Source organism: Sus scrofa, chromosome 15 (genome assembly GCF_054392235.1).
Source record: "Sus scrofa isolate SSC_HxYL_T2T_F1_AM1 chromosome 15, Sscrofa_HxYL_maternal_Yorkshire_Landrace_v2.0, whole genome shotgun sequence".
In the NCBI taxonomy this organism is placed as follows: domain Eukaryota; kingdom Metazoa; phylum Chordata; class Mammalia; order Artiodactyla; family Suidae; genus Sus; species Sus scrofa.
Window position 1 is genome coordinate 104321755 of NC_139397.1, and position 24017 is coordinate 104345771.

The following is a 24017-nucleotide window of genomic DNA, read 5'->3' on the forward strand; positions in this document are numbered from 1 at the left end:
CATAGAGGACACCCCACATACCTGACCAGTTTGAAAACAAAAAGGTAAAATGAGGTATACATATGCCTCCCTGAATGAGAAAGAGCCACTTCAAAGAGGAGGAAGTCAGTTTCACAGGATAATAAGAATAAGAATAGTAGTTTGGTAATAGGTTGTTTTCCCTGATAGAGAGATGGGCCACTTAGGTCAAATTTATCTTTGGAAAGAATTCTCATTCTGGGGAAGATCTCCAATTTAAATACTTCTAGGTTGTTAAGTGAGGGGCAGAGGTTTATCTTGAGTCTGCTGGTCTTATTTGCTCTTAGCTCAAAATAATTTATTTGCTGGAGAGGCACATTTTGGGAAGGGTTCCTTGTGAACTTGCTCAGTGGTCAGTTGAGTGAGTAACAATAGTCACTTTGTTATTCCACCAAACAGCTGCTAAATGCATTACCTGGTGCATTTTCTACAAGTATGAACAGGGAGTAATTTCACTTCTAAGGGAGTTCACTATCTACTCATAGAGAAGTATATATAAATAAGTGAAATACAATACAGTTTGAGAAATACTGGAAATGTGTATAGATAAACAGGGACAGTATATGTGTATAGATGTGTAAATGTGTATAGATAAACAGGGACAGTATAGATAAAAAAGGGATGAGTGTCAGGAGATAGGAAGTAATTTTACAAGCAGGAATAACAGTGTTTTTAGAAGTTTATTTAGAAAAATATACAATAAGGGTACTAGGCTAAAGCCTAAATTATAAGATAAAAGTGAAACAGTCACGTTTCTCTTTATGCAGAGAATTTTAAAAAATTTAATGACTATGTGGAATTTTCCTAGGGACATTTAGAATTTTTTAAGTATTAAAATGTTCATCACCAAACATAGATGAACAGTGGTTAGCTGCTAAGATTTTGGAATCAAACAGTTTGCATTTCGATCCTAGCTTTGCTTGTTAAAAATAGAATAACTTTTGGAAATCTCACTTTTCTAAATTCATTTTCATCTTCTATAAAATGGGAATAACAGCACTTACCCATAAATTTGCTGGAAGTATGCATTAAAAGTGCCATTGGAGCATGTAAGAATTGATAAATGTTAAGATATAACCATTAGCTTGTTACTATTATTGTGAAGAAGATATTAAAAACATAATTCTATGTTTGCAAGCCTCAGTATTATCTTCTTTATTCTTTAATAAGACTTAAACATACTGTGGTCGTCTTTATGTATAATGAGATTTTTATTACACAGGAGAGTAAAAGAAAATAAATCTAAAGATTCTAACATCAATTTGAGTAAAGCTCTCCTACCTCCAGTCAAAATCTTCCACTGCTCAACATTTTTAATTAGAATTTTTGGAAATATTTTATTTTAAAATATTTATATAGAGTCACGGGAAGTTACAAAAATAATACAGAGACTTCCTGTGTACTCTTAACCCATTTGCTCTCATTAGTTGCAGATTCCATAACCATGGTAAGATATTAAAACCAGAATATGACAAAGATACAATGTATAGTTCTGTGACATTTTACTACATGGGTAAATGTGTATAACTGCCACCACAATCAATACGTAGTATTATTCCATCACCAAAAGATCTCCCTCATGCTACTCCTTTATTGTCGCCCTAGCCTCCTCACTCACCAGCTAGCTCTAATCCTGGAAACCAATAATGCGTTTTCCATCTCTATCATTTATTTCAAGAATATTATATATAAGTGACATTTCATATTATGGACCTTTTGATATTGGTTTTTCATTCAGCATAATGCCCTGAGATTTATTCAAGTTGTTCTTTTTCATAAATAGCACATAGCTTTCTTTACTGAGTAGTTTCCCATGGTATGGATGTACCACAGTTTGCTTAATCACTCACTGTTATAGAACATTTCGATTGTGTCCAGTTTGGGAGCTATCACAAATGAAACTGAAGTGAACAATCATTTGCCAGTTTTATATGGACATAAGTTTTATAAATGTCTGGAAATGCAACTGGAAGATTGTATGAAATGTTTATTTTTAGAGTATTAAGTATTTGCCAAATTATTTTTGAGTGCTTGTACTATTCCAACATTTGATATTGCCACCATTGTTTTGTTTTAATTATGCTAATAGATGTTTACTAATACCTCAGTATGATCTTAATGTATTTTATATCAGAAGAAAATATTCATTTTCCTAGAAATATTTCTAAATAGGTAATATATTCTTTGTCTTTTTAAAATAAAGTATGGACTTGACCTTTGGGAAAAAAGGGGTTAATTTCATTATAATTTAATGAGACATAAGGAATACAAGGAAAAACAGATCTATTTCAAGTTGATTGAGACTGAAACCAGACTTTTAGAGCAGAGTGAAAAAGCATTCTACATTCCGAGGAGAAAATACATAATTTTATCAATGATTTTCAAGAATAGCTTTCACTAAAGGAAAAAGCAAAGATGAACCTATATGTCACTTAAATGTGGAATCTAAAAAAGTCAAACAAACATAGAAGCAAATAGTACAACAGTGGTTACCGGGGGCCAGGAAGAGGGAATGTGGAGGAAATGGGGAGATGCTGGTCAAAGGGTACAAACTTGCGGTTATATGGATGGATAACTCTATAAAGATATAATGTTCAGCATCCATCATGACTATAGTTAATGACACTGTAATGGATACTGGAAATCTTCTAAGAGGATAGATTTAAAGTGCTCCCACTTCACACAAAAAAATAGAGACTATGTGAAGAGATGCTTATGTTAATTAGCTTGCCATTAGTAATCATTCCACCATTTATATGTATATCGAGTCATCATGTTTTACACCTTAAATAAACAATTGTTATTAAAAGTAATAATGAAAATGATTCTGTTATCCACCTTCCTGCTGTACCATCCCCAGAACTTAGAATAATTATCTAAATATAGCTCTGAAAAAAGAATAGTTTTGAAAAAATTCACAGTTGTATTCCTTGTGTATGACTGTCTTAAGTTTTATGTACCTAGTAACAGTTAAAAATTCTAAGAATTTCAGCTTCGTCATCCCTAAATTTAAAAAAGTCTATATGTAAAGCATATTAGAACAATTGTTTTTAATGTAAAATGTGTTAATATAATGGAAGAAATAGAGTAAAACTCAGAATTTAGGTTCTTTAGCACTACTAACATTGAGAAATTACGTGGCGCTGGAAAATAGTTTCCTTGGTAATTTAACCAAAGTAAACCCTATCTGTAACTAAAATAACACACACACACACAAACCATAACATTTCTTTTGCATTTTCTTAAAAGGAATTTTTTTTTTCGGAACATATGTTAGCATTTCATTTAGGGTCTTATTAAAAATGCCCTGGCATTTCTGCTTGTCTGAATAGAATTTCACCACCTCACACATCTTGAGCATTATAAAATATCACATTAACCTTTCTAACAGAGCTTGATATGACACAGAAGATATATTTTTCCAGGAGAATGTATTATTCATTAAGTAAATACTAGAAGCAATATGAAAGAATTGTTGGAGTACTAAAATTTAATCAAAGCAATTAAAGTCAAAGCTGTTAATATATAGCTAGACATATTAGAGTCATCAAATATTGTTGGACTTTCCCTTCAGGAATGAAATAGACTCCTACTTCAAGTACTCATCTGAACTTTTATTATGTCTCATCATTTTTGTACTAACTCATGATGTTGAACTTACTCCAAGTACCTACGGATTAGATACTGTGATTTTTACATTATTATTCTGTTATGTCTATAGTTGATAAATCATTTCTAACTCACTATTTATTTTAGTATTGCTTTATGGACCTACTATAATAATAACACAGAGGAAATATTTTAAATCTAAATAGAAATTATTTTATATACCATGATATTAATACCTTTCAGGAAAAATTATTGCCTGCAATTCTTTATGATTTTATAGTATATATTTGAATGGCAAATGCTGTTATGTAATTACACTAAAGAGTTTTGCTTACATAAAATATAATGACAGCAGTTTCAGTTTATGAACATATATAATGTGTCATACCTCATACTAGATAGTTTCTATTCAGAATATATTTTGGTATTGTTATTATTGTCATTTGCAAATGAAATTCAGAGAATAACTTACTCAAGAACATATAACTAGTTAATGGGAAACACAATCTGTGAATAGAGAATATGTTAAAAATAACCTTGGGTAATCATCCAATACTATGGCAATAAATAGCCAACATGTAGCAGTCAGAATTCCCATACCTTAAAGTATGCTGGTTAAGTAAAGCTTTTGAATAAAATCTTCAAATAGAATAAATAATTGTTTAAAAAAAAGAGATGAATTTAGGAAACTGTTTAAATATAATGCTCTTATGGAAAGGAAACACATGATACATGAAATCACCAAAAATATAAATAACAACACAATTTTCTCAGTATCTAATATGAACAAGCACATAGATGCAAATATTAATAAAGTGTTGCACTATGATGCAAATATTAATAAAGTGTTATGTGAAGATACACAAAATTTAAAGCTGTTCTCCTGCTTTAAGCTATGCCATATAGTTAGTTGATTTTAATTATGGTAATTGAGGAAACTCAAATTACTAAATGATAGAGGTCAGTTAATGTATATTACTGCTTCCAGATCCTGGCAAAATACTTCCCAGTAATAGTTAGGAAATAGGCATTCTGCATCAGCTTGGAGCCTGTTTTTTCAGTGTGGAGTAAAAGAGTGCAAGGACTGCTGGTTCTCTGCCTAAGCACAGCTGTACGATGGGCTCTGTGGCTGCCCAGATTGTCTGGTTAGGCTTCCTAGTTGGGCAGGACTGGATGCTATCTGATCATTATGTTGTACACTTTAAATTTACGCAATGCTGTACGTCATTTTTTTCCCAATGAAAAGTGCAAGGACTTTGTACATGGAGATTTCTTCCATCTGATGAACTACTTTGCAAAGATGGGTATTATTCTGATCCTTCAGTACAGAAGTCTGAGCCATCTAGAAGACTGTCATAACTGTCATTTCATTTATGACACTGAGAGAAAAATTTCTTTCTGTTCTGCAATATAAACATGAAAGAAATCAGTGTAATTTCCAAAAAGGAACTGAGTAAATTAAGTGGCTCATACTTTCTTTGTAACTCTGAATTCTTGGAAAGAGACATAGAGATCTTGATCAGCTTGCTTAGGAAAAATAGAAAATAATCATAATGTGTTAATCTCTTTTGCTTCCCTGTGATAGGATGTTACTTTAAGGAATGAGAGGATCTCAGCCTGGGAAGCAGGATTTGATGATCACCCAAAAAAGACATATTAGTATATGTTAATAATGAAGCCATCTTTTAAAATAGGACATTTGAAATGGAATCCATGATTTCACATTACTCGGTTCATTTCATCTCTCAGCTTCTTGTTTTCAAAATTATTTTTAAAGTATTTTAATTTCCTCAGTGTTATTCCTTACAAGCCAGTTTATACAGCCCACATAATCTAAAAATCATGTTGCTGTGCAAATTATTGAATGTAAAACTGAAAAAAAAAAGATTTATTTATATGATAGAAATGAGATGCTTGGAGTTCCGTCATGGCTCAGCAGAAATGAATCTGACTAGTATCCATGAGGATGCAAATGGATCCCTGGGATCCAGTGTTGTCATGAGCTGTGTTGTAGGTCTCAGACATGATACGGATCCTGCTTTGCACTGGCTGTGGCATAGGCCAGCGGCTACAGCTCAGATTCGACCCCTAGCCTGGGAACCTCCATATGCCATGGGTGCAGCCCTAAAAAGACAAAAAAAAAACCCAAAAAACAAAAAAAAAAAATGAGATGCTTAATTGAATGTTGAATGTAGAATATAGAAAGCATTTTGTTACTGACACATTTTTCTCTTCAACTCCATGTATTTATACAGCACTTATTACTATAGTGTCTAGACATCTTGACAAATGTGTCATGCCAATATAAAACACTATATTCTCTGGCCAAACCTATAGGAAAACCATATGGCATACCAGGTTATTCAAAAGCAAACACAAAAATAAATCACCCTGCATGATCAGGCATTGGATATTATTATTAGATTTTGATAGTGTGACTTTCTCTTCATATGTTTGTTTTAAATACTATGTAATTAAGACGTCTTGGAAATAACTAACATTGGATCTGGCTTATAATAAAAGAGTAACAAATAGTAACTATTATTATTAATGTAACTACCATCATGGTTACCTTTACTTGCCCAAACTCCTGAAACTCTTGATATCAAGATTCAGTTACACTTCAGAAATTATTTCAGTGCTTCATTTTAAGAAGTTTATAGTTTCAGAAGTTTAAACTGTTTTCTAGGTAATTGACTAGAAAGACAGTTTTGCTTGACTTTGTTACTTTTTTTTTTTTTTTTTTTTCCCTTTCTGGCCTTCTGGCCATGCTCTCAGAATGAGGAAGTTCCCCAGGCCAGGCATCAAACCCGAGCCACACCAGTGACCCGAGCTGCAGCAGTGACAATGCCAGATCCTTAACTTGCTGAGCCGCAAAGGAACTACAACCCAGTTACTTTTAAATGAATTTTTAAAATCACTATTTTCTTTCTCCTATAGGTCCAAAATCAGCCTATAAATACATATAAAGGCCTTACTTAGCAATTACAGAAATATTTATATTACCCACAGAAATAAATTTTGTGACATATTATTACGTAGAGTTTATAGTTCTCAAGAGTTGAAGGTATTTAAAGATTGACTAGAGAATGTGCTCTTAAGGAAGTATTCAGATGAATGCTGATTCATACTTCCTTTTCTAAGCAAACAAATTAAAATGAAGAAAGTAGTGAGAATATGCATACATTTTATTACTGGAAGACCTAGAATGTGGAAGAAGTTTGTGAGAAATAGTGAAACAAAAGACTTAATTTCTTTGTACGCTTTTAGTCTCCGCCACTACCCAGGAACAGGGACTCAGAGTAGTATGGATAAACATTCCTACTCTTCTATGTCATTGTAGCTCATTGCAATCTTATGAGATAAAAATGGCCTGGAAGTTGGGAAATGTACCAGATTCTAGTGAAAAGTTGCCTGACTGATTATTTAAGACTTTTCACGTCTTCCAGTTCTGATGCTCATTCTCCCTTCAGATTGATTCCAACACATGCATTTGCAGCCTTGATGTCTAGGCTACACCTCAGCTCTTCATTGATTGCTTACAGGATGCAAAACACAGCCTAGGGCAACAGAGGTGATTCAGATGTAATCCCGACTTTACGAATTTCCTGGGAGAATGAGGGGAAGGCAGTCTTGCCAACTGCCTTTTCTTGACGGTATTTTTGTTTGATATTCTTAAATTAAAATGACCAATCTTTTTTATGAAAATATGGAGATAATAGATAATAATAGTTATTATTCCATTCTAGTACTAGAATATACTTTGCATTATACTTAGTATAATTTATATCCTAATACTTTGTAATACATTGATACTATTATTACCTATAGTGTTCTAGTATGTCTTTGTATTTTTAACCCAATATTGATTAATTCATTTTCTAGTAAGATGCTTTTATCATTTACAAATCATAAGATCTCCCTCTTCCTTTATAATATTTAGACCCCCTATTTCTTTTTGTTTTCCCATAGAGCAATGGCTAGGACCCCCATTATTATATTTAAGTTGTGGTGTTCATGAACATCTTTCTCTTTTGCTCACATTTATAAAGAATGTATTAAACATGTGTTCATTAAGTCTAAGGCTTGTTATTTTGGTATTACTTATATCAAATTATCAAAGTCCATTTTATCACTAGGTTTGCTGTTTTCTTAAAAAATTGTTAAATATTAAACTTTGTACTGTGAATTTTCTGTAATGACTGTTTCCTGCTTTAATCTATCAATGTAGTAAATTATATTGATAGTTTTTTTTTTCTGACATAGAACCTTATTCAGTGATTTTAACCACATTTTTAGACGATCATCATTAATAAATCTCCAAACTAAGTTGAATAAATATAAACTTTGATTACCCAAGAGTAGACTTGGTTTTAATTAATAAATAGGTCCATTGTTCTTTCTCATATTTATTTCACATTTTATTGATTCATGGCATATGTTAAGGACTAAGGTGTGGTAAGTATTAATTCACAAAACTTGGGCTAGAGTGATAAAGTCCATTTGTTTAGCCTAGATAAATGAATTCCTTGACCTGAAAAAGTATTGACTGGGTGAGGGGCTAGAATTGTTTTTGAGAAGAACATTAGATCCATAGAGGAATGGAAGATAATAAAGTGAAAGTTGTAATGGGAAAATAACCAATGGTGATCCATAGCAAGGAAACTTGAAAGAAGGGTAAAAGAGGCTTTGAGAAATAGATGGATGAGCATTGCTCAAGATGAAGACTAAATATAAAGGATAGATATATCATCCTACATTTACCAGATTTAGGAGTGGTTGTAGAAACTTTTAGGAACTTTGGAGAACTGAATATTCAATTCATGGACTATGTTGACATCAAATTATCTCTGATGTCTTTCTATAGGTAAATTAGATTGCCTGAGGATAATGAAATGGTTCTGTACAAAGGCATTATGGCATTGTATTAAATCAGAAAAAACTTCATTGTGCACCCCTGACCAACTTAGCTTTAATGTACTCTTTTTGGTCCTTTTGTGCTCTATTGCTACCTTCACTTTGCTTTCTGCATCTGAAGAACTGGTGATTCCAAGGATCTAGAGTAGCCTAAAGATATATCAAAATAACACGTGGGGTTCAGGGAGAGATTTAATCTAAAGACTCCAGAGTAACTTTAAAATGATTTGTCCGTACAAAATTTGGCAAGCGCAATGTGCGGAACTGTGTGTTTAAAGAAAAAAAAAAAACACATTACTAGCAGAAAAAAGAAGAACCTCAGTCTGATATAATTTTATGTATGGTTTACAGATAAAACATATAGAGACACATTTCTACAGAGAAAGAACAATGAAAATAATTGTTAATTGAAATTCAATTAGAATGTATTATCGAAGCACTCCATTTATTTATTATCTCTAGTTTGGAGGATTATTAGTGAAAATTCAGAAATAAGTGTCTAAAATTTCACACATGATTCTGTAATTTTATTATAGTATAAACATTAAGGATTTGAGACTACATTTTTTATTGTTTTCACTATAATTAAAGCTTGAGATCTTATTTAGCAAACATGGAAAATAGTTGTATTAAAGAAAATAAAGGTTTTTAAAGTTTTTTATATCAATTTAATTAGGTTGATTTGGTCCTTGATTGTGTATCCTATTTATGCAATTAATTATACATTCATTGAAAAAAATAGCCATTTATTCATTAATCAAATAAGAATGACAATTTACTCTGTACTGTAGTTATATGCTGATTTAAAAGGCTTAGACACTTAGATTATTCACTGTAAATTGCCTTATGTTGTGTGATTATCAAATAAGATACACTATTTCGTATCTATTCTCTTCACCACAGTATTGTCAAGTATGGAAATGCAATAGCCAGTCTTCATGAAACAGCCCGATACTTCATTTCTCCTATTTAACAAACTTTGTATATTTTAGCCTTTTGGGCCCTCCCTCAATGCCTTAGTCCTTACTATGACAAGCATAATCAAATAATTGAAATCTGAATGTCATTAGAGTCAGTGAAGACATTCTCCAGCATCCATTGCCATATTCAAATATAGTTTTCCTTTAGAACATTTACTCAGTTATTCAGTTAGTTGAAATAGCAGATGAAAGACAATTCTAAGATGTATCACTTTTATATTTTCTTTATTTTAGCCAACAATTTGTAAGAATCTTGTTCATATCTTGGAAAATGAATCCTGACATACATGCAACACTTTTTTTAAAGTCAGTTTTTCAAGGGGCTCATAGTCTCAAATTGTTGCTGCAGTACTGCCATGATTAGTAGTTCTCAGTCAAATCTTAAGTGAAATTTCACATGTATTATATTTTCTAAGGACTCCTCTGGTTGCCTTCTTTAAGAATAGGGCTCATGGGCATTCTGCTGGAGAAATGAAATGTGATTAACACCAGGTGACTGTTTTCTAGAAATACCCAGGTGATTTGCAAGATTGCTATTAAGTGAGGGAGATGTGAAAGTTGCAAGGCTGTTAAGAAGCACACACATTTTGATGGTGTTTATGTAATGTGTTTGTAGAGCACTGTCCAAAGAATGCATTCTGACTTTCTGATGACTCTGGAGGACAAGTGTCAATACACAGAGTATTTCAGAAGCCAAATCTTTTTGTTTCCCAAGCATAACACCGAAGTTCTACACTTCCCTCAAAATTCTCTTCCCTTATGATTAAGTAAAACCTCAGAAAACTTACTTTAAAGATGATATGTTTTAAAAGCAGAGTTCAGTCACATGTTCATTTCTTTATTAGGGCAAAAGAGAAGAGTTTCAATATTAAAACTTTTTGTTCATAAGTTTAAACATTCAGTAGTATTCTAGGTCTTATATTCTACTAGTTCCTAACTCAATAATTTTTATTAAATGAGTGAAATAAATCTTTAAGTTGGTGTGGGGGATTTCACCACAAAAATAAGAGTATAAATTACTTGGTAACTTCAGTTGCTTCATCTATAAAACACGCCTAATAATAATACTTAATTCAGTGGTATATAACAATAATTAAATGACTAATGGGTGTAATTAATAAATATTAGTTGTACAATTATAAATATGTGGATTAAAGTACTTTTAGTATTTGCAAAATTAGGGAACAATTTACAAATTACCATCCTCACTTCTGATACCACTGCAACTTCAGAGGTCCTCAAGACCACCACTTCTGGCATAAAAATGTACTTTAGGGGTTCTCAGAACTACCCTCAGTTTGAGTTATTTGCCAGAAGGACTCACTGACTGAACTGACTGAACTGACTGAAAGCTGTGGTACTCACAGTTATGAGTTTATTTCAGTGAAGGGATACAGATTAAAATCAGTTGAGAGAAGAGATGCCTAAGGCAGAGTCCAGAAAAGTAACATATATGCATACATGTAGAACCTCCAGTTGTCCTCTCCCCAGAAAAGTAACATATATGCATGCATGTAGAACCTCCAGTTGTCCTCTCCCCCAGAGTCTCCCTGGCAAGGATGTTTGACAACACTCACAGAATATTGCTAGCCAGATGGCTTGCTGGATCCTTGATGTCCAGACCCTTTACAGCGGCTCTGCCACATAAACATGTTGACTACCCATGTGGCTAACTTCAGTCTCCACCATCCCCCCTGGAGGTAGAACTGAAGATCCAAACCCTTTGTCATAAATCACACCAGTAGATTATCTAGGATGTTCCTAGACCCCTGGCTAAACAAAGACGCTTTAATCCAGAAAGACATTCCAAGGATTTACGAGATTACCTCTCAGGAATTAAAGATAAAGACCAGATATAACTCTAGGCAAGGGTAATTCTTAACTATACACTATAGACTTTGTGGTTGATAATGTCAGTGTTTCAAAGAGAAATTCAAATGTGTAGACAAAACAGAGGTAGGAATTGTAGCTGCCTGTGTAGTAAAACAATTAATAGGGTATCATAGGTTTTGCACTGCGGTAACTGGTAATATTTTTTGGAAGCAAATGTTAATTTCATTAAAGTAGTTTTGTTTCTGTGTACAGCAAACTAGAATTTTATTTACCCCTTGGAGAGCAAGTGAAATTTTTCATTTATAGATGAGGAATATAGTTGCCACTTTGTGCTTATTTATAAAATATGTATTAGCATTTTAATTTACATGTTGTCTAGTCTTTATATTTTTTCAGTCTATGTTGAAGTTTAGGTACTGATTTTTATCAATAAGATGAAAACTGTGCTTTTAAAAAAGTAGTACTGTTGGCATAAATGCAAAGTACTCATTTACATATCATTTTAAAAGAAGTAACCTTTCTTTTTAATCATTTAGTCTCAGATATGGTGTGTAACTATACAACAAGTATTTTTGTGCATTCATTTCAATCATTATGATAATAAGCTTAAAGAGATAAAAACTGTTCTATTTCTTATGCATTGTTAAACCTGTGCAAGTGTTTCAATTACCATAATTCTGAAAAATTTTATGGCTTAAAATTTTAAGGTAATATATTCCTTTTCTTGTATTCAATTTTATTTTTTGTATTCAGTCTAAAATACCTGACAGCTGCTTTTGAATATGTTTTGTAGGTATTTGAAAAGAGTCAAGCGTAGGGTAGGACTGAAAAAAGGCTAGAACAAAGTTGATTCTGACAACCTATCATGTTAAGAAAGAACAAGATATTTTTGTGTATTACATGGTACTTTTATAAAAATAGCATGAATCTACAGTAAAACTATTTGTTTTTTAAAGTTTTTTTTTTTTTTTTCCCCTTTACTTTCACATTGAATTTAACTGCCTCTCAACATGCTTGGTAATTACTTGGTCAAGAAACATTTCTAAACATTTATTGATGAGAATCTATCTACTAGGTCCTTGAAATTTAGTGGTAAAGATTATAGATACAGTTTCCAACTTCCAGGACATGAGTCTCATAGAAGCAGATTTTAAATAGCCTGTGAAAATAAGCCAAGTTTTATACAAAAAATATTCTGTAGCTCCCAGTTTCAGATTCATGGATGCTATTCTTTGCCAATATGCCTAATAGTGAGTCCTTTTTTTTTTTTTTTTTTAATGTTTCATAGCTTTTCTTTCAAGCACTGATGACTTCTAGTTCATATCTTTGCCATCTAGTTTGGATCTATGACCTATGGTTGGCAGGTGCTTTTTTTGATCTCATTCACTAGTAATGACACAACCTTAACATGACCTAGGTAAAACTTTGTTTGCCTCACTTCCTCCTCTCCTTATCACCAAATTTGAATGTTTTCCTACTGTACCTAGCTCAGTCAGCAGCGCCATTATCAACCCAGTTCTTCAAGTCTAAAATTTCTAAATTATCCTTAATTCTACTCTTCCCATCACTTAACATATCCAGTGAATCAGGATCTAGTTGATTTTTTTTTTATCTATCACAGAAACGGTGCTCCTGACTCACTTCCTTATAATAAAATCATAGCCAGTGTCTCATTGAATTATGGTTGCTTTGGCATTAATTTCAATAACTGGAAACAGTTACAACTAAGATTCTTTCTTGAGGGTACTCTGAGTGACACTACTATTATCTTAATTTTTTTCTTGAAGTGCAATAATATTTGAAATAGATGAAAGACGGAGAGAGAAAGGCAAAGAAAATACTTTAAAATTAAAAATAAAATTGAATCACTGGATTCCAGTATATTGCACTGTATATAATAGGCTCAGCAAATATCAAATAAAAAATGTTTCACATATAATAATACTAAATATTTAAATATATATAAATAAAATATATTTATATAGAACATATATTAAATAAAATACTAAAATGAGAGAAATAAGAGACTTCCAAATCATAAAATATTAATATCTAAAGATGGCATATTATGTGTATATCTCTCCTGAGTAAATTCTAATTGAAATTTCTTTTATAGTAAAACAAAATAGGCAATGTTGCAAATTTGATAATAATGTTTTGAGGAACAAAAGTAGTAACATTCCAAATGGGCATAGATTATAAAAGTCTAAGGTGGAGGGAATTTAGCAGTATGATTATAAAGTCCAAGTCCAGTGCACTACAAATATTATTAAGTGCAAATGTAGAATATTATTATAGGACCTTCTTTTTTTTGGCTTTGGCTTTTTAAGGACACACCCATGGCATATGGAGTTTCCCAGGCTAGGGGCTGAATTGGATCCTTAGCTACCAGCCTACATCACAGCCACAGTAACACCATATCTGAGCCACATCCACGACCTATACCACAGCTTGAAGCAATGCTGGCTCCTTAACCCACTGAGTGAGGCCAGGGATTGAACCCACATCTTCAAGGACACTAGTCGGGTTCTTAACCTGCTGAGCCACAATGGGAACTCCCTAGGATGTTTTCAAATACAGTAAAGTGGCTACCTTGGAAAAGTACCAAACAGCTCGTAAGTATTAATATACAAGTATGTATAAAATTGAATTAAGTAATTACAAATATAAAACTAACATCTTATTCTAGCATTACCTATCCACCAAACAAATGTTTGTATAATAAGCATGGTTAATTTTTAAAACTCAATTCTGATTTTTTTTTCTAGTAGATTAGCCCTGCATAACCCCTAGTGTAAATAATTATCTAGGGGAAGAAAAATAAAATTGTTACTAGCTCAGTCAATACAGTAAGAAAGCCATGGATTATAACCTTGTGTTTGCTATTAAATTGGTTTTTGACTATAGGCAAGTTTTCTGAAAATATATTCAATGGAGATGATAAGTATATATTTTTTGCTTTGTTGCGTTAAAGGTTAAATGCATTTTTATATGACATTTTTTATTCGTTCTGTCTGCTGCATAAAATTATGCTTATTGTATTATAGCTCTTTATGCTATTGTAATACAAAGTAGAGATAGCATATAAGATGCCTAGTATTTGCTAAAAAGTAAAAACTATTGATATTATAATTACTATAGAATATAAAACTCTGCAATCTGAGATTATGACCTATGTTAAAAGAAAAAGTAATTTTGATCCAGATTATGAAACTGGGGTAATCATATGGATGGATATTCCATAAACAGGAATTTAGCTGCACTTTTTACCATGTATACTAGCTGAAGTTCTCAGTATAAGGAGAAATTTGAAGATTCAGTAATTTTTTTCAAAAACAAATATTTGTTTTCATTTTCTTATTTAAGTCAGTGTTCTACTGACAGTTTTTTTTTTTTTTTCAGAAATGCAATTATCACTGTCCCTCAGGGATCACATTTAAACTAACTTATTTGTGTTGAGATGTCAAGAACAAAAGCCTGAAGTTTTATTTATATGAAAAAAATGTCCTCCAACCAAATGTACTTACAAGTAGAACATAAACTCATGAATATTTAATTTTTCTTCTCTTCTCTAGGCATTAGCAAATATTCCATTGTCAGAATGCTTCATTTACTTAGCATAATGTGGAGCCAATGTCAGAAACAAACATTTTACTTGGATTAAAACCTCTCATGGGCAAGATCATGACTTAACCATGTTTTTTCCTTTATCACCTGGCATAATGCCTGGGAAAGAGTAGACAGTAGAGAATGTTTACTGGATAAATAAATTATGATAAGGAATAACATATTACTATATGATATAATAATTTATATCATATATCAAATGGTATGTTAATTATTCAAAGTAAATAACTTTTAGCTTTTTTCTGTCACAAAAATTAGAAACTGCCATTATTAAATATAAGATTTTTCTCATGTTTTTCTGATTCAGTTTTTTTCCAGTAAAGATCATAAATCCAAAATACAGTATTTTTGATGAATCAACCTGAAAAGACTTCTTTTTTTTTCATTTTAGACAAGCACACAAAGGATTACATGGTTGCTGAAATTTATCTGAGTAAACCAAAATCCCTCTTCCAGGATCACACAAGAATCTATTCTTTTATAACTCTCAAGTTATTTTCAGTATGTTTCCTTTGTTAGCAATTTTTTAAAGCTAGTTCAGCAATGAAATAAGTAAAATTTAGTGAGCCTTTTCAAAAAGTGGAAAAGTTGCACCATCCAACCTTTTCTGCTTGTGCTTGTGAAGAATTAAATACATAGGAAACTAATTAGAAATATGTATCTCTGATGTTTGAATAGGGAAACAACTTTTAAATGTATAAATTCTTTCAAAACAGAATAGTTTTACCTTTTGAAATATATGAAAAGCAAGTTTGTAATATGTTATTTACATTCTACATTTAGAATAGCTTCTTACGTATGAAATAAGTTGATCACACCTTTACGTATTTAGTGAACAATTTAATATTCTCTTATATAACAAAAGTACAAATGGAAAAATGGAGTTTTTAGAAATAGGTTTGAATTTAATATATAAAATCTCATCTTAAGCACAAAATATTTCCATATCAAATAATAAATGAGAAATTTATCTACAACTGGACACTGCTCATATTATGAATACATATAGTTAAATCTTCTGTTATATTTTAAGAGGCTAATATATAAATATAGCTTGCAGTTTTAATTATACATTATTAACCTTTGGAAAAGACCAACCACTTTTTGGATTTGAGGCATGTCATGTATTTCACTTGTTCCATAGGTCCCACTAAATTTAAGTAACAGTATTCAAATAAAACATCAATTTTTCATGTGTTTAGCTTTGACTTGAGGTTCTCACTCATTGCTTATTTTAATACTAAATCTTGCAAAAGATTAAAGGTCCCCTGAAAGTATAAAGAAAACGTTAATTCTCATGGTTGTCAATGAGTTTTATGAGGATTTTATAAATATCATGAATATTTATATAATTTGCTTAGTCCTGAAATTATCTGTAGCACATGATGATCAAGTTTGGTAATTATCAAAGTTAGAGACAGTATTATATAGAATGTACTGTTCTTTCTTTCTATCACATTTTATGTTTTTATTTGTATTTTTTTGTTTGTATTTTTTTAAGTTTAGTATTCTAAAACCCTAGATGACTGTTAATTTAGCCTTAATAATTCCTAAAATGATTTTATAAACTACCTGGAAAAATGAAAGTGACAAAGAAAATGATGTTACAATTTAGCAGGGCATAGTTGTATGGCCAGACCCTCCTTTGCTGTTGTTGAATAAACAATGAAATTATTCAAGTCTTAAAGTGAAAAAATTATTTGTCCTGAAGTATATCCTGTAATATGCAAATTGCTGCATTAAGTTTCATTTTGAAAAATTAATTGCGTATATTTGTGGTAAATTACTACTGGAGACATGAGCAAGATCGTTCATTCCCAGAGGCAGTAATATAAGTCGTCTTACAAGGTGATGATGACCTAAACTGGGATAAAAAAGATGGCTGAAGAGGACCACAAAGGGGAGATTCTGTGTCATGCTGATTGTGCAGAAGTAATAATTCCGTGATTCTGAAATCTAGGACAGAAGATTAACTGGATGAAAACACAATGATTTGATTGGGATTCTGTTTTCCCTTATAGTTTCATACTTGTTTAATACTGGATTTTCTTGTTTCGAGAAAAATATTTTAAAATTCGGTGATAATTATAAAGTTGAGGAATGAGGCTAAAGTTGCCTCTGAAGGCAGTAGGGTGGAAGGTTCCTCCTTCCACGGCCTCCTAGAATGAGAGCAGAGTTTAAACATAGCCATACGTATAATCTAGAAAACAATGCTAAATGGCATGAGTACACATGTCACACAAGTCTCTTAGTCTATGTGATACCTATCTTCTTATTAACTTAAACATGAAACTCTGTTCAGCATTGTTTAGAAGTGATGAAAGCACTAAATATTATCAAGGGCTATGATTGCTTTTCTTGGATGGCATGTGATACTCTGCCAATCTGTAATCTTTGGTTGAAATCTAATATATGGCAGATAGGTGTCCTGATTTTGTAGTTTTACCAGTGGCAGTGGAAGCCTGTCATGGATTGTTCATGTGATAACTCAGCAGTGTTAGCAGCTTCTCTTTGAGTGCTCTCCTAAATCTAATTTAGTAATCTCCAACCTAATTTTGACAGAAATTAAAAAAAGGAGAAGATGCTTAGGGGGATACTATGCAAAGTCTTCATGAAGGAAGTAAGTCTTAAGCTAACATATGGAGGAAGGATAAATTTTATTTTTCTTCTCGCTAAGTATTCTGGGCCTAGAGTTGCCATATTATCAAATTAAAATATAAGATATCCAGTTAAATTTGAATTGTAGATAAACACACTTTTTTAGTATAAGTATACCCAAGCATTGGATGGAGCACACCACACACACACTACATTGATGTCTATATATATATTGATACTGGTAGATATCAATATAGATATCAGTCATATATATTTGTGCATACATATCTGAATTAAATTTAATCTAGCATTATGTATTTTAACTGGCAGGATTACTTGAGACATAAGCTTGCATGGTTTAAGACTGGCCTCAGTACTCCTTCTCTGGATACCAGTTTGTATCCATGGCTTATCTAAGCAAAATCAGGTGCTCCTTCTCTACTAAACATTGGGAAAATAGCCTTGATGGATATCTAACAGCTCAGTTGTACTGTTCCAACTTGACATATTTGTGCTGAACAATAAATTTATTCACATATAAGCTAGTACTAATCCTTGAAACATGGAGGATTGGAAAATACTAGTCTGTAAAAAAAGTTACTGACTGGAAAAATGTGTATTTATATCCAAACTGACTTATATAACCTTTATGTAACCCTTCTGTCACCTTTCTCCTTCAAGGATTTAGTGCCTTCCTCATGCACATCGTCCCTTCACATACCCATTATTCGTGGTCACTTAACGGATCTTTAGAAAAAAGTATAACCTCTTAGAAATAATTCCATAGTAGGGGAAATGCCAATAGAAGCAGTTATTAGCTGGATTATTTCAGTGTTCAAGAGGACCCTAATTTTATATTAGGAAAAATTAGAAAGATGAGCCAAACCTAGTCTTGAAGCTGCCTTCCTCATGCACAAAATGGCCCTTCTTTCTCTGGGGAACATGATCTATGATCCATAGATCCATGATGTATGAGCATGTTTCATAGAGGGCTAATACTGGCAAATATTGTTGATTGGAAAATATCAAGGCTTTTCCTTAGAATTTAGAGTCAATTTTGGCCAGCTGTCTGTAATGGGAATCCTTTGTATGAACTGAGCACTTCTCTGCCCCTCCGTAGCTCACAGGAACCTAAGGTAAATCCATCAATGCACCCAACTCTGCCCCTAAGGCAATCATGTCCATATTTTGGCACATTTGTTATTTTTGTACTGTGTTCTCCACATATTTATAAGTCTGTGGGATGAACCCTTATGCTTCCTGTATTGTATTTTCTCCCTCCTTGAATTTAAATGGTAGATTTTAGAAGGCAATAAAAATGGGTTCATTACGCTTGTAGTGTTCTTAAAACTGTACTGAGAAATATAGTACTGTGATTTAAAGATTTATTGATAGGTAGCTGCAGATTTGTAGGTAAAGTGAATCTTAACACACTTGAATCTTAGCAATGAATATTTTAAAAGCATGTATTAATGTAAAATAGCCAATTCTTGATGCATTTGAAAAAGATTTGTGTACTGCTTCTGACTTTATTCTCTTCAAATGCATTTTTGATTTGCTGCTTTGTTCTGGAATTGCCTACAATGGTTTAACAGAATCTTCTTTGAATTTGGCCTTAGTTTGGTGTTTAATAAAAAGATTAGTTTGTTTCATTGTTTTTAACCCTTACAAAAAACGAGCTGAGTAAGCATAAGCATGTTTTAAACTATAAGATCCAAGAAAATACCCTTCTCAGTATTTAGTAGTACTCTTGCCTTCTAATTCAACAGAGTTTTGTACTATAATTTTTCTTCTTGGTTGAAGCTGTGTATTTATTATATAATAAAATATTTTTGTAAATTTGATACATTGACTCTGTATCTGTGGTTATAGTATTTGACTTTAACTTATATCATGTTGATATAGTTGCAGAATACTTTAATATATGCCCTTGTCCCTTAAGATTTACTTTTTTCATTTTGTGTAATGATTTCCCAGGTTTGTAGAGCAATGCTACTTTTATTCAATTATTTTTGGAAAAACAATGTGATTCTTATATCTAATATCCGTAAAAGACTGCTGAAAGTGATAAAGCTAAAATATCTATGAATTTTTTCATGTGCGCATTTTAAATAGTACTCCAGACTATAATTAAATGATTTGAATATATATCTGTATGTGTTTATATATGTATATGTGTAAAATATCTCATATATTTCCTACTTTTTGTTTTTACTGAACACAATCTTCAGTTTTTATCTGCATTTATAATTGGTATGTTGGACACAGTAGAGAAAACTAGAACATTGAATAGCTTAGTGCCATAAAATTTATGAATTTAAATCTCATTTCTGTCTTCAGTCTTACTTAGCAGTCCTTTTATGTAGGTTTAATAAACTTATTTCACATTGTTTTCAAAGTCTCCAATATTCTTCAAAGTCTAATCTAAATTTTCAACAACTCTCAAGTCCCCTGCTAAATTCTTGCACCCTAGGCCTGAGCCCATATCTTGCTTCGTCTTTTATTATGAACAGTTTCAGTTTCAGAAAGTATACAGTCCCATCATCTGAACACATGACCATATCCTTAAATATTATAAACACAACTTCCTATTCTCATAGTTCAGCAGAGAATCAGGAATGTGATCTTCAGAGGATCATTAAAATTCATGCCAGTATCAACTCCAGGTTTTGTTCCCTGGATCAAAGGTGAAACCACATCTGAATCCTTGCACACAGTCTGTATTTTCCTTTTTCCTACACCCTTCACATTCTAATTATCAAGTAACACGTCTTAAACACATTTAAATTCCTTCATCACATTTTGCCTGAATTATTGCAACAATTTCCGCATTGATCTTTCTGGTTCCCTGGGAGATTGTTTCTCTCAAATCAATGTTCCATATTACCAGTGATTTTTAACTGTGGCCTTTTATTTAAAGAAGAGACTATCTTTACACTTTAGGTTTATTATGTTTTTATATTTCTAACTATCTCATGTTTTTTTGGAAATAAGTGACACTCTGAAATCAAATAATTTGAAAAGTAGTTATCCATAAGATATTAGTCATAGTTTGAGGAGTGGAATGGTAATCTTAAAAATGAAAAAACAAACAAACAACAACAACAAAACCTAGGCCTATTTTGAAATTATCTTGAATTTGTATAAGAAAATGTTCTCAGAGAATGTCCCACTTACTCTTTCATTCTTACCATGAATTTCAAAATGACTACTTAAAAATGTGGAAAAGAACCAAATGAAAAAAACTAATGTAAGAGGATGAATTTGCTGATCTCTCTAGAACATAAATAAGCACACATATAAATCTCTTTCTGTTTAAGGTTTCCATGGTTTTCTTAAAGAAAGTTGTATGAACTTAGAAAACTCTTGAAGATTCCCCCTACTGTGTAGCCTTCTTTTATTTTCTTGACTGTTTCAAACATTGCAAAGTCTGAAATGCATCACTGCTTAGTGTTGTACAAGAAGAGCTAGTCTAATAGAGAAATTTTAAAGAAAGAATTGTAAGGAGTCCTGTTAAACACTACTGTTTGGAAATTTGAAATCTAATTTTGCATATTTCTACATATTTCTGGGGATTATTAAAGAATCACATGAAAATAAATATTAAGCTTTAAATATGTCAGTTTGCCTTCAGTTTTATGACACAAAGAATGCAAAACATATTAGTGATAGCAAATATATTATGGAAATGTTCTGATAATTAAAAAAAAGATCATTAATAGTATTTATAAATAAAAGTCATATATAAAAATGATAACTGAGTACCTATTATTTACAAGTTACTATCTTAAGTATTTTATATAAATTTGCTACTTTAATTCTTCCAGTAATCCTATAGATGCTATTACAATTAACTCAGTTTTAAGGGTAAGGCAACTAAGGCTTAAAGAGATTAACTAATTTTCCCATGGCTACTTCTAAATGATAATTCTGTGATTCCAAGCAGGTTGTCCGCCCTTGTATTCATGACTTTAACCACAAAGTTACAAGTAATTACTTTTTAATCTAACCTAATATTCTATGAGAGCATCTTCAAATAATGCTCTCATTGAGTTAAACTGATTTAAGAATTAAAAAATGGGTTTATACTCATTCACATGCCTCTGTGTCATGCCATAAACAATGATATGAAACAATGTATTATTAAAATAGAATATTGTCTCTTCATTGTAATTGATGACCACAAACTGAATAAATATTTATATTTATAATGTAAAAATAAAATTTAGGTGAAAGGAATTGTGAATTTTACAAGGTTAAATGTATTTAACTATTTGACTGCTCAGCCTTTATATTTATGCTTGTTTGTATTGCATCTCTGCAAGAAAGTATTAGGATACACAATTTTTTCAAATTTAGTTGTCAGGAAACACTAACTCAGGCACACACATACATTATTGTACATGTGTATAAATATTATATATATTCACAATATTTTATATATAGTGTAATGTTCCAGTTCTTACAGCATGTATGATATAAATATATAAAATGTGTAAGCTGTGTATTACTTATAACAGATTATGTATGACATACAAAAAATTATTTATATAAATGTAATATATATGAAGATGTTATTTTTGGTGTTTTTTTTGCTTGTTTTCTTTTATTTATTTTTTTATCATGCCTGCAGCATGTGGAAATTCCCAGTCCAGGGATCTAACCCATGCCATAGCAGCAACCCCAGCCACTGCAGTGGAAATGCTAGATACTTAACCTGCTGTGCCACATGGGAACACCTCATTATTCTTATAATAATCTTTGGAAAGTGATTGTTAAGAACAGTATTTGTTATTGAAAATGAAGTATGAAAAACTAACCTGTAAAATATTCCATTACACATCTACGAAACAAATAAAAGAATAGCATGCTAAATGCAGTGTATCCTGGATTGAACCTTTATACAAAGTAAGGGCATTAATGAAAAACTGATGAAGTCTGTAATTTAGTTAATAGTAATGTACAAATATTAATTACTTAGTTTTCTCAAATGTGTTATGATTATGGAAGTTAATAACTTTAAGGAAAATGTGTGAAGAGTACATGGGTACTCTGCATACACTCTTTGCTTCTTTTCTATAAATATAAAATTATTCCAAAACTAAAAGACAAGCTTAAAAGAAACATAGCATAAAGACTAAATACTGAATAGTGAATCTATAGATAAAAGGTATAAATGACTTGAAGCAGTAAAGATATGAAACAATATTTTTATTCATTCTTTATGAATAATGTTACATATCATGTAAAGTTGAATAAAAAAATTAAGCGATAACTTTACATAATGCCAAAAGTGATGCTCATATATAAGTCCAAAATCATATTTATGTATATGTTTTTATTAAAAATATAAAATTTTCTATTGAGGTAATATAGCTGAAATCTCAGATAATTTCATTTTTAAAAATATTGAATTTTTATACTGTGTATTTTTTGGGAAAAGTTTTAGAAAGGCATAATGTATGTTTATGGTAAAGGGTAGTTGGGCATGTGTGAATTTTAACGTGCTATATCTTTTACTGGCCAAACATTATAACATTTCTTTAATACGGAGTGATGCAAAGGTATCTCAAGGCCACTACCTGCCTCTCTCTCCTGCCTCAACAAGCTGAAAGTCACACTCTCTTATGGGTTGGCTGCATTTGACTACATGCTTGGAAGAGAGATGACAGGCTAAATGAATGCTATCATAAGATCCCTGAAGGGTTTTTTGCTGCCATTGTGTTTTGTTTTGTTTGGAGTTTTTTGTTGTTTTGCTCTCAGTATACCATACTGATTGTCTTGATTTCAAACCCCATGGTCTCATCAAATGTGGGAGACCTTTCTACTCTCCCAGTTGTGTTCTCATCTGTAGAGGGCTTAACTCACTGCCTAGCACATAGCAAATTTGACAGTGTTAGCTATTACTATAAATTAACTTCCATTTAATTTACTTTTCTCTTTGTCATGTGTATTAAACTGTTTTTATTTTTATTAATAGCACAATAGTTAGTAAGCTTTAGTGAGCCAAATAATGTTTTCCTTTCTGAGTTCTTACTGGAAATGCTTTCTGCAGAAGTTAAATTAAGTTTACTACTTCAGCACATTTTACTCGAGGTATGTTTGACAGTCAAGAGATAAAGCTGGTTTGTGATTTCTTTAGAAATTTTGCCAAACATAAAAGTGGCATAAAACCATTATGCATACAGGCAGGCACAGTTGGGATATTTTCAATCTGTCAAAGTTTGCATTTTGAAAATGTAGTAAGGCTTTATGAAAAAAAAAAAATTTGCTTTCTCCAGTTTTGTTATCTCTTTCTTTGAATGTCAGGATACATTTGTAAATCAAATTGTGCTCAGCCAGATATTGCTCAAGCCAGAAGCTTAAAGCTTTAAGCATGGTTTTTAGGCACTTTCATAGGTTAGTGTGATGTACAGAAAGTGATTAAAAGAGCAT

General features: G+C 31.7%; 1 protein-coding gene and 1 long non-coding RNA gene across 3 annotated transcripts in view; both read left to right on the plus strand.

Annotated features, from left to right (window-relative positions):
- ZNF804A (zinc finger protein 804A) overlaps positions 1 to 24017 on the plus strand; it is a 306700-nt gene that overhangs the window by 122877 nt on the left and 159806 nt on the right. The gene's annotated exons all lie outside the window — the stretch shown is intronic.
- LOC146396033 (uncharacterized) lies at positions 98 to 5172 on the plus strand. The gene is made up of 2 exons (XR_014829342.1): positions 98 to 583; positions 629 to 5172. It is a non-coding gene; the product is annotated as an uncharacterized LOC146396033 (long non-coding RNA).